Raw genomic sequence first — 12,358 nt, 5'->3', positions numbered from 1 at the left:
AGAAAAGCTTAACTAGAAATCAGTGAGATTGGGAACAGAGTGGAGAGAATGGAGAATAGGAATAGATTTTAGGGATAAATAATAGTGACATTACTCTCTCTCATTTATCTCTTGGATTATTTAAATCATGGTCATGTTTTATGAAGTCTCCAAAAATTAATAACAGAAAAACAAATTTCAGGGAAGCAATAAAAAATGGAATGTACAATAGCAAATAAACCTAACTGTATTAAAACAAATAACATAACCACACTAGACAGGGTAGAGAAGAACTAATTTAAACAGTTTTTAAACTATATATTGTGATAGTAAAGGCAAGAAGAACTATATGCAATTATTGAATTCTACATAGTAAATGAGTTTATGAAAAATATATATTACCAATTAAAAGTTATGTTTATACTAAAATTGGATTTTGAATATATAAATGTATATATATACATATATACACACATATAATGAATGAGAGCCAAATTTCTCACTGTCACAAAAATAATTTACAAATAAGAACAGAGAGAAGCTAGAATAAACCCTATAGTATTAGACTGGCATCAGAAATATAAGGATTAATTCATGGTTTTTAATATAGATTTATATGCGCACATCAAAGTGATTATAATGCACTTTATGTTAGGATATGCAAGTGTTTTTACCAGCAATATGCTTATGTAGCCCAGAAGCAAATACACTCACATAGCAGTGAACACATATAGCACTCAGAACTTGATTTCTAAATACCATTATCCAATAAAAGAAACCAGTGTATGGGGCGGGGCAAGATGGCGGAGGAGTAGTGTCCCTAACTCATCTGGCCCCACCAACTTACCTAGATAACTTTCAAATCATCCTGAAAACCTATGAATTCGACCTGAGATTTAAAGAGAGAACACATGGAACACTACAGAGAAAAGGGTTTTTGCTTCTAACAAGGTAGGAAGATGGAAAAAAAATAAAAAACAATCAAGTCGGGTAGGGGCCCCCGTGAGGAGCTGGGCTAAGGCCAGGCAGCGAAAGCCTCCGGGGACAGGAAAGCCCAGTCCTGGAGAAGCAGGAAATTTAAAAATCCGCACCTGATTCTTCCCCTCTTCCCAGATGGAAAGGCGCTCACAGGGAACTCAGACAGGATCCCAGGAGGAGCAGTGGAGCCTCCAGTCTCCCAGAGTCACTAACAGAGGAAGTGTGCCCTGGGGGAGAGCGTGCCACATACCGCCGGCCGAGTGCGGTAAAGGGCTCGAGCGCGCGCCCGGCGGGGCCTCGGAGCAGCTCAGGCAGCAGCTCCAGACAGAGAGGGCTTCGCCCTGCTGCCTTCGGGAGCTGCTGCCCCAGGAGCACGATTCCAGTAGCACAGGCCCCGATACCAGGAAGCTGGGTGACACAGCCCAGGATCCTGCATTCCCCCCAGGGACAGGCTGGAACAGGGAGAGCAAGGACAGCGAGGACTATCCTGATGTGAGGTGCCCCCAAGCTGTGCAGACCAGCCACCCCCCACCCCCGGAGCATCAAAGCCACTGTCACTGGGAGATGGTGGTAGTTACTACAGGGAGCTGACTCCAGAGTTGGAGAGCTGGCCACTGCCAGTGTTGTTGTTCCTCCTTGTGTCACCCTGTGCCTAGGATGGAACGGGTCTTCCAGGGAACAGAGGCCTCACAGGATAAACAGCTCCCGCTGAGCCCGGCACCCAGTGGGGTGCAGGGCAGCTCCCCCAGGTGCACACATCTGAGAACCAGCACAGCAGGCCCCTCCCCCAGAAGACCACCTGGAAGGACAGGGGAAGAGCAAGTTCTTGAGCAAGCAGCGCTAGAAAGCTCCAGGGGAAGTCAAGGGATTTACAGTATATAGAACCAGAGGATACCCCTCATTTTTTCTTCCTTTTTCTAGTACAAATCGTTTTCATATCAAACTGAAAATTTTCCTTTTTTTCTCTTTTCTCTCCTTAACTACAATATTTTACCACCTTTTCATTTTTAAGATTCTTCCTTTTTGACTTTCATATTTATATAATTACAAGTCCTAGATCTATTTTCCACTCTTAAATTCCCTTCAACATACTCAATTTTGGGAGATATACAAGATATTTTTGTTTGTTTGCTTTGTTTGGTTTGTGTTTTTTGTTTACTCTGCCTCATTTTTTTCTAAAATTGTGGAAGTTAATACCTTCTAAAACATTACCAGTATGCACCCAGAACCAAGTGGTATACCATGATGGTTTATTCTTTGAGATTCTTTTTCCCATTCTGCACCCCTCTTTTATCTCATTTATGTTTTGGTGGTCAATGTCGGGGCTGTCTACAAGTATTTCTGATTTATATAATTTGGGACTGAGCATCTTCTAATATACAGAACTTAATATACTTAGAAACAAGAGGATCACCCTGTAGAACCCCTAAGATAGAATACATTCTCCCTCCACTACAACTTCTTCACCAACACCATCTCCCAGCCCCCCCCCCTTTTTTCTTCTTTTAATTTCTTGTTCTTTTAGTTTCTGTTTTTTTCCTCTCTCTCTTCTTCTTTAGGACTCCTAGCCTTCTAATTTTTACTACTTTGTTTTAAAATTTGTTTTTCACATTAGTGGTCCTTTTTTTTCTTTTGTTCTGATCTTTGTTTTCAATTTCTGGTCTCTTACCTTGGCTGAATAATCTATGGTGAAATTTACGTAGGTTGCGGTTGATATTCCTGATGCAGACCACTCATACAGCCACTTTGCACTGAGCAAAATAACTAGATGAAGAACTCACCACAAAGGAAAGAATGAGAAACTGTACTCTCTGCTGCAGAGTTACAGAATTTGGATTACAATTCAATGTCAGAAAGCTAATTCAGAAGCACAATTATAAAGCTACTGGTGGCTCTGAAAAAAAGCATAAAGGAATCAAAAGACTTCATGACTAAAGAATTTATATCTAATCAGACCAAATAAAAATCAATTCAATGAGATGCAATCCAAATTGGAGGCCGTAATTAGGTAGAAGAAAGAGTGAGTGACATAAAAGACAAGTTGATGGCAAGGAAGCAAGCTGAGAAAAAAATAGAAAAACAAAAGACCATGAAGAAAATATTAAGGGAAATAAATGACAGCCTCAGAAGGAAAAAAATCTACGTTTACCTGGGGTTCCAAAGGGCGCTGAAAGGGACAGAGGTCCAGAAAGTGTATTTGAACAAATCATAGGTGAGAACTTCCATAACTTGGAGAGGGAAACAGGCTTTCATATCCAGGAGATAGAGAGATCACCCCCTTAAATCAATTAAAAGTGGTCAACACCCCGGCATTTAATAGTGAAACGTGTAAATTCCAAAGATAAAGAGAAGATACTTAAAGCAACAAGAGAAAACATATCCCTAAATTACATGTGGAGAAGTATAAGGTTAACAACAGACCTCTCCACAGAGACCTGGCAGGCCAGAAAGGGCTGGCTGGATATAGTCAGGGTCCTAAATGAGAAGAACTTGCAGCCAAGAATACTTTATCCAGCACGGCTCTCATTCAGAATAGAAGGAGAGATAAAGAGCTTCCAAGACAGGCAGGAACTGAAAGAATATGTGACTTCCAAACCAGCTCTGCAAGAAATTTTAAGGGGGACTCTCAAAATTCCCCTTTAAGAAGAAGTCCAGTGGAACAATCCACAAAAACAAGGACTGAATAGATATCATGATGACACTAAACTCATATCTTTCAATAGTAACTCTGAACGTGAACGGGCTTAATGACTGCATCAAAAGGCACAGGGTTTCAGACTGGGCAAAAAAGCAAGACCCAAATATTTGCTGTCTATAAGAGACTCATTTTAGATGTAAGGACACCAACAGCCTGAAAATGAAAGGTGAAAGGTAGAAGAACAATTTACCTTTCAAAAGATCCTCAAAGAAAGCAAAAGTAGCAATCCTCATATCAGATAATTAAATTTTATCCCAAAGACTGTAGTAAGAGAAGAAGAGGGTCACTATATCATACTTAAAGGATCTATCCAACAAGAGGGCTTAACAGTCATGAATATGTATTCCCCTAATGTGGGAGCTGCCAAGTATATCAATCAATTAATAACCAAAGTTAATACATATTTAGATAATAATACACTAATACTGGGAAACTTCAACAAGGCATTTTCTGCAAATGACAGAGTTTCTAAGCACAACATCACCAAAGAAAGAAGAGCTTCAAATGATACACTGAACCAGATGGATTTCCCAGATATTTACAGAACTTTACATCTAAATGCCACTGAATACACATTCGTCTCAAGTGTATATGGAACTTTCTCCAGAATAGACCACGTACGGTGTCCCAAATCAGGTCTCAACAGATACCAAAAGATTGGGATTGTCCCATGCATGTTTTCAGACCATAACCTGCACCTAAAGGAACTGGAGAAAGAACAGCAAATAAATCCCACACCAAGCAGACGAAGAGAGTTAATAAGGATTGCAGTAAAACTCAATGAAATAGAGACCAGTAGAACTGTAGAACAGATCAACAAAACCAGGAGTTGGTTCTTTGAAAGAATTAATAACATAGATAAACCATTAGCCAGCTTTATTCAAAAGAAAGGAGAAAAGACTCAATAAAATCAGGAATGAAAAAGGAGAGATCACAACCAATACCAAGGAAATACAAACGATTTTAAAAACATAATCTTAGAATCTATATGCCAATAAATTAGGCAATCTAGAAGAAATGGAGGCATTTCTGGAAAACCACAAACTTCCAAAATTGGAACGGAAAGAAATAGAAAACCTGAACAGGTCAATAATCAGGGAGGAAATTGAAACAGTCATAAATACCTCCCAAGACACAAAAGTCCAGGGCCAGATGGCTTCCCGGGGGAATTCTATCAAACCTTTAAAGAAGAAACAATACTATTCTTCTAAAGCTGTTCTGAATGATAGAAAGAGATGGAATACTTCTAAACTCATTTTATGAGGACAGCATCACCTTAATTCCAAAGCCAAAGACCCCACCAAAATAAAGAATTATAGACCAATATCCCTGATGAACGCAGATGCAAAAATTCTCAATAAGATAATAGCCAATAGAATCCAACAGTATGTTAAGATTTTTCACCATGACCAAGTGGGATTTATCCCCGGGATGCAAGACTGATTCAACACTCGTAAAGCAATCAACGCGATTGATCATATCAACAAGAGAAAAAACAGGAATCATATGATCCTCTCAAATGATGCAGAGAAAGCATCAAAATACAGCATTCATTCCCAATAAAAACTCTTCAGACTGTAGGGATAGAGGGGACATTCCTCAGCCTCTTAAAAGCCATCTATGAAAAGCCCACAGCAAATATTATTTTGAATAGGAAAACACTGGGAGACTTTCCTCTAAGATGAGGAACATGAAAGGGATGTCCACTCTCCCACTGCTATTCAACATAGTACTAGAAGACCTAGCCTCAGCAATAACACAACAAAAAGAAATAAAAGGCATTCAAATTGACAAAGAAGAAATCAAACACTTCCTCTTTGCAGAAGACAGGATACTGTACTTAGAAAACCCAAAAGACTCCACCCCAAGATTGCTAGAACTCATACAGCAATTCGGAAGTGTGGCAGTATATAAAATCAATGCCCAGAAATCAGTGGTATTTTGATACACTAACAATGAAACTGGAGAAAGATAAATTAAGGAGTCAATGCCATTTACGATTGCACCCAAAATCATAAGATACCTAGGAATAAGCCTAACCAAAGAGGTAAAGGATCTATACCCTAAAAACTACAGAACACTTCTGAAAGAAATTGAGGAAGACACAAAGAAATGGAAAAATATTCCATGCTCATGGATTGGCAGAATTAATATTGTGGAAATGTCAATGTTACCCAGGGCAATGTACACATTTAATGCAATCCCTATCAAAATACCATGGACTTTCTTCAGAGAGTTGGAACAAATCATCTTAAGATTTGTGTGGAATCAGAAAAGATCCCAAATATCCAGGGGAGTATTAAAAAGAAAACCATATCTGGGGGCATCACCATGCTGGATTTTAAGTTGTACTACAAAGCTGTGATCATCAAGACAGTATGGTATTGGCACAAAAACAGACACATAGATCAATGGAACAGAATACAAGACGCAGAAATCGGCTTGCAAATCTGTGGTCAACTAATATTTGACAAATCAGGAAAAGACTATCCACTGGAAAAAAGACAGTCTCTTCAGTAAATGGTGCTGGGAAAAGTAGACAGCCACATGCAGAAGATTGAAATTAGACCATTCTCTTACACCATACCCAAAGATAAACTCAAAATAGATGAAAGATCTAAATATGATACAAGGATGCATCAAAATCCTAGAGGAGAAGAGAGGCAGCACCCTTTTTGATCTTCGCCACAGTAACTTCTTGCAAGATACATCTATGAAGGAAAAGGATACAAATGCATAAATGAACTATTGTGAGTTGATCAAGATAAAGAACTTCTACATAGCAAAAGAAACAGTCAACAAAACTAGAAGACAACCTACAGAATGGGAGATGATATTTGCAAATGACCTATCCGATAAAGGGCTAATATCCAAGATCTATAAAGATCTTATGAAACTCAACACCCAATAAACAATCTAATCATGAAATTGGCAAAAGACATGAACAGAAGTTTCACCAAAGAAGACAGAGACATGTCCAACAAGCACATGAGAAAATGCCCCGCATCACTTGCCATCAGGGAAATACAAATCAAAACCACACCAGTGAGAATGAGGAAAATTAACAAGGCAGGAAACAACAAATGTTGGAGATGATGTGGAGAAAGGGGAACCCTCTTGTACTGTTGGTGGGAATATGACCTGTTACAGTCTGGAAACCTGTGTGGAGGTTCCTCAAAGAGTTAAATATAAAACTACCCTATGACCCAGCAATTGCACTGCTGGGGATTTACCCCAAAGATACAGATGCAATGAAATGGCAGGATCCCTGCATCCCTATGTTAATAGCAGCAATGTACACAACAGCCAAACTGTGGAAGGAGCCTCGGTGTCCATCGAAAGATGAATGGATAAAGAAGATGTAGTATATGTATATAATGGAATATTACTCAGCCATTAGAAATGACAATTACCCACCATTTGCTTCAACGTGGACAGAACAGGAGGGCATCATGCTGAGTGAAGTAAGTCAATTGGAGAAGGATAAACATTATATAGTCTCATTCATTTGGGGAAAATAAAAATTAGTGAAAGGGAATAAGGGGGAAAGGAGAGAAAATGAGTGGGAAATATCAACATGAGAGACTCCTAACTCTGGGAAACAAACAAGGGTAGTGGAAAGGCAGGTGGATAGGGGAATGGGTGACAGGCACTGAGGGGGCCACTTGATGGGAGGAGCCCTGGATGTTATGCTATATGTTGTCAAATTGAACTTCAATAAAAATAGAAAACAAATAAATAAATAAACAAACAAACAAATAAATAAATAAATAATAAATAATAAAAAATAAAAAAATAAAAGAAACCAGTGTATTTTATTGAACTATTTCATTCAAGAGCTGGGGATAAATATATATATATATATATATATATATATATATATAATAGTTTATAGTATTAAAATATATATTAATACATATTATTATAATATTATATATGTGTGTGTATATGTGTGTATGTGTGTGTGTATATATATATATATATATATATATATATATATATGTAAAATCCAGTGGTGCCAGAGAATATGGAAGAACTCAGAAAATGATGAAAGCTAATTGAAACAATATAAGAGTCAACAAAAAAAAAATTAAAAAAAAATGCAAGAGTCAACCTGAAGGGCAGCCTTGGTGGCTCAGCAGTTTAGTACCGCCTTTAGTCCAGGGTGTGATCCTGGAGACCCAGGATCGAGTTCCACGTTGGGCTCCCTGCATGGAATGGAGCCTGCTTCTCCCTCTGCCTGTGTTTCTGCCTCTCTCTCTCTCTCTCTCTCTCTCTCTCTCTCTTTCTCTTTCTCTTTCTCTGTGTCTCTCATGAATAAATAATTAAAATCTTTAAAAAAAAGAAGAGTCAACCTGAAGAGTCCCCATGGCCAAAGCTGTAAAAATTCAAGTAACAAAATATATAATGATAGCCTTGAATTTCAATCTTTTGAATAGAATAGAAATTCATGAGTCCATACTGATATAAATAATAAATTAAATAATAATTAAATAGAGGAAATAGGCAACTTTCCTTTATAGTAGAATTCCAATAAATAAATATGGAATGACCAAGACTCACTTATATGCTATCTACAAGAGGCACATTTTTTACTTAAAGACACCTTCAGATTGAAAGTGAGGGAATGCAGAACATGCTAATGGACATCAAAAGAAAGCTTGAGTAGCCATACTTATATCAGACAAGCTAGATTTTAAACTAAAGATGAACAAGAGATGAAGAAGGGCACTGTATCATAATGAAGAGGTCTATCCAACAAGAAGATCCAACAATTGTAAATATTTATGCCCCCAGCTGTGGCGAACCAAATATATAAATCAATTAATAAAAAATATTAAAAGAACATTAAAAACAATGCAATAATAGGGTTCTTTAACACTTCACTCACAGCAATAGACATATCATATAAGCAAAACATCAACAGGTAAAAAATGGCTTTGAATGACACATTTGACCATATACTTGTATATTCAGAAAATTTCATCCTAATGCAGCAGAATACACATTCTTTCCAATGCACAATGAACATTCTCCAGAATAGATCACACACTAGGTCACATACCAGGCCTCAACAAGTACAAAAAGACTGAGATTATGTAATGCATAAGTTCAGACCCAACACTGTGAAACTTGAATTCAACCACAAGAAATAATTTGGGAAAAAAAGAAAGAATTTGGAAGGACCACAAATACATGGAGCTTAAAGGACATGCTACTAAAGAATGAATGAGTTAACCAGGAAATTAGAGAAATAAACATACACATAGAAGCAAATGAAAATGAAAACCTGACGTTCAAAACCTTTGAGATACAGCAAAGGTGATTCTAAGACAGAATACATAAGCAATATGAGCCTACATGAAGAAGCAAGCAAAGTCACAAATACACAACCTAACCTTAAAACTAAAGGAGCTATAGGGATTCCAGGGTGGCTCAGTGGTTGAGCGTCTGCCTTTGGGTCAGGTCGTGATCCCGGGGTCCTGGGACCGAGTCCCACATTGGGCTCCCAGCACCTGCTTCTCCCTCTGCCTATGACTCTGCCTCTCACTTTGTGTCTCATGAATAAATAAATAAAATCTTAAAAAAAAACCTAGAGAAGCTATAAAAGGAACATTAAGTCAAGCCTAACACCAGCAGAAGAAGGGAAGTGATAAAGATTAGAGCAGAAATAAATGATAGAGAAACAAAATAAAATAGTAGAACAGGTCAATGAAACTAGGAGATGGTTCTTTGAAAGAATTAATAAAATTGATAAGCCTCTAGACAGATTTATTTTTAAAAAAGAGAGAGAGAAAGGGTCCAGATAAATAAAATCTAGAATGAAAGAGGACAGATAACAGACAAAACCACAGAAACACAAAAAATACTAAAAGCATATTATGAAAAATTATATGCCAAAAACTGAGCAATCTGGAAAAATGGATAAATTTCTAGAAACATCCAGACAAACAAAACTGAAACAATAAGAATTAGAAAATTTGAACAGACCCATAACCAGCAAAAAATCCAGTCAATAAATATCTGCCAGCAAAGAAAAGTTCATGGCCAGATGGCTTCTGAAGAGAGCTCTACCAGTCATTTAAAGAAGGGTTAATACTTATTCTTTTCAAACTGTTCCAAAAAATAGAAAGATAAGGACAAACTCAAAACTCATTGTACAAGGGCAGCATTACCTTGGTTCCAAAACCAGGCAGAGATCCCATTTAAAAAAAAAGGAGGATTACAGGCTAATATCCCTAATGCATGTGGATTCAAAATTCTCAACAAGATACTAACAAACCAAATTCAATTGTGTATTAAAAGAATAATTCACCATGATCAAGTGTGAGTTATTCCTGGGCTATGGGGATGGTTCCATATTAGTAAATCAATCAGCATGACATACCACATTAATAAAACAAAGGATAACCTTATGATCCTCTTAATACATGCAGAAAAAGCATTTGATAAAGTATACCTTCCATTCTTGAAAAAACCCTCAACAAAGAAGGGATACAGGGAACATACCTCAACACCATAAAGGACATATATAAAAGACCCACACCTAATAACATTCTTAATGGGGAACACCTGAGAAATTTTCCTCTATGGTCAGGAATAACTCAGGGATGTCCACTCTCACTGTTGTTATTTAACATAGTTTTGGAAGTCTTAGCCTTAACAACCAGACAACAAAAAGAAATAAAAGGCATCCAAATCAGCAAGGAAGAAGTCAAGCTTTCACAAGTCACAGACATGATACCTTATGAAGAAAACCCAAAAGACTTCACCAAAGAATTGATACAACTGATACATAAATTCAGCAATTAATGTACAGATATCTGTGCATTTATATACACCAAAAAAAAATGAAGCAGAAGAAAGAGAAATCAGGGAATCAATCTCATTTACAATTGCACCAAAAACCATAAAATACCTCGGACTGAACTTAATGAAAAAGGAAAAAAAAATCTATATTCTGAAAATTTTCAAAAACCAATGAAAGAAATTGAAGAGGACACAAACGACTGGAAAAATGTACCATGCTCACAGATTGAAAGAACAAATATTGTTAAAATCTTTATACTATGCAAACCAATCTAAACATTTAATGAAATCTCTATCAAATTACCACCTGCATTTTTCACAGAGCTAGAACAGATCCTAAAATCTGTATGGAATTAAAAAAGCCAAAACAAACTTGGAAAAGAAAAGCAATGCTGGAGGCATCACAATTCTAGACTTCGAACTGAATTACAAAGCTATAATCATGAAGACAAAAAGACACATAAATCAGTGGAACAGAATACAGTCTATTCTGGTAATAGAAATATATCCACAACCATATGATCCAGAAATAGATCCACAACCATATGATCAACTAATCTTTGACAAAGAAGGAAAGCATATTCAGTGGAAGAAAAAAATTCTCTTCAACAAATGGTATTGGGAAAACTGGACATTAATATGCAGAAGAATGAAACTGGACCACTTTCTTACACCATACACAAAGATGAACTCAAAATGGATGAAAGACCTAAATGTGAGACAGGAAACCATAAAAATCCTAGAGAAGAACATAAGCAGCAACCTCTTTGTCATCCGCTGTAGCAAATTCTTCCTAGACACATCTCTGGAGGCAAGAGAAACAAAAGCAAAAATGAACTATTGGGACTTTATCAAGATAAAATCCTTCTGCACAAATGGAAGAAGATATTTGCAAATGCAATATCTGATAAAGGGTTAATATGCATTATCTACATAGAACTTAATAAATTCCACACCCCAAAACAAATAATCCAGTTAAAAATGAGCAGAACACATGGATAGACATTTTCCCAAGGAACACATTCAGAGGGTGAATAGACACATGAAAAGATGCGCAACATCACTCATTATCATGGAAAAACAAGTCAAAACTACAATGAGATACTACTTCACATCTGTCAGAAAGGCTAAAATTAACACAGGAAACACTAGATGTTGGCAAGGATGCAGAGAAAGAAAGTCCCTCTTACAGTATTGGAGAGAATGAACGGTCGTACACCCACTCTGGAAAAGAGTATGAATGTTCCTCAAAATGTTTGAAATAGAACTACCCTATGATCCAGCAAATGCATTACTAGGTATTTACCCAAAGGATACAAAAATACTGATTTGAAGGGGAACGTGCACCTGGATGTTTCTGGTAATATTATCAACAATAGCTAAATTATGAGCCCAAATGTCCACGGACTGATGAAGAGAACAGAAGATGTGAATTTTATATATGTGTGAATTTTACTCAGCCATCAAAAATAATGTTGCCATTTCAACAATGTGAATGGAATTAGAATATATTATGCTAAACAAAATAAATCATTGAGAGAAAGACAAATACTACATGATTTTACTCATGCAGACTTTAAGAAACAAAACATAGGAACATAGGGGAAGGGGAGAAAAAGAGAGGGAACAAACCATATGATATTCTTAACTATAGAGAACAAACTGAGGGATGCTGGAAGGAAGGGTGGGGTATGGGCTAAATGAGTGACATGTATTAAGGAGGGTACTTGCTGTGATGAGCACTGGGTGTTACAAGCAAATAATGAATAACTAAATTCTGTATCTGAAACCAATTTTACCAGATATACTAACTAGAATTTATATAAAAACTTGAAATAAAAATACAGAATAAAATTATATATACACATATATAAATTATATATGTATATACAT

The sequence above is a fragment of the Canis aureus genome, chromosome X (genome assembly GCF_053574225.1).
Source record: "Canis aureus isolate CA01 chromosome X, VMU_Caureus_v.1.0, whole genome shotgun sequence".
Lineage (NCBI taxonomy): Eukaryota > Metazoa > Chordata > Mammalia > Carnivora > Canidae > Canis > Canis aureus.
The sequence above is the reverse complement of the archived record's forward strand: the minus strand, read 5'-3'. Positions refer to the sequence as shown.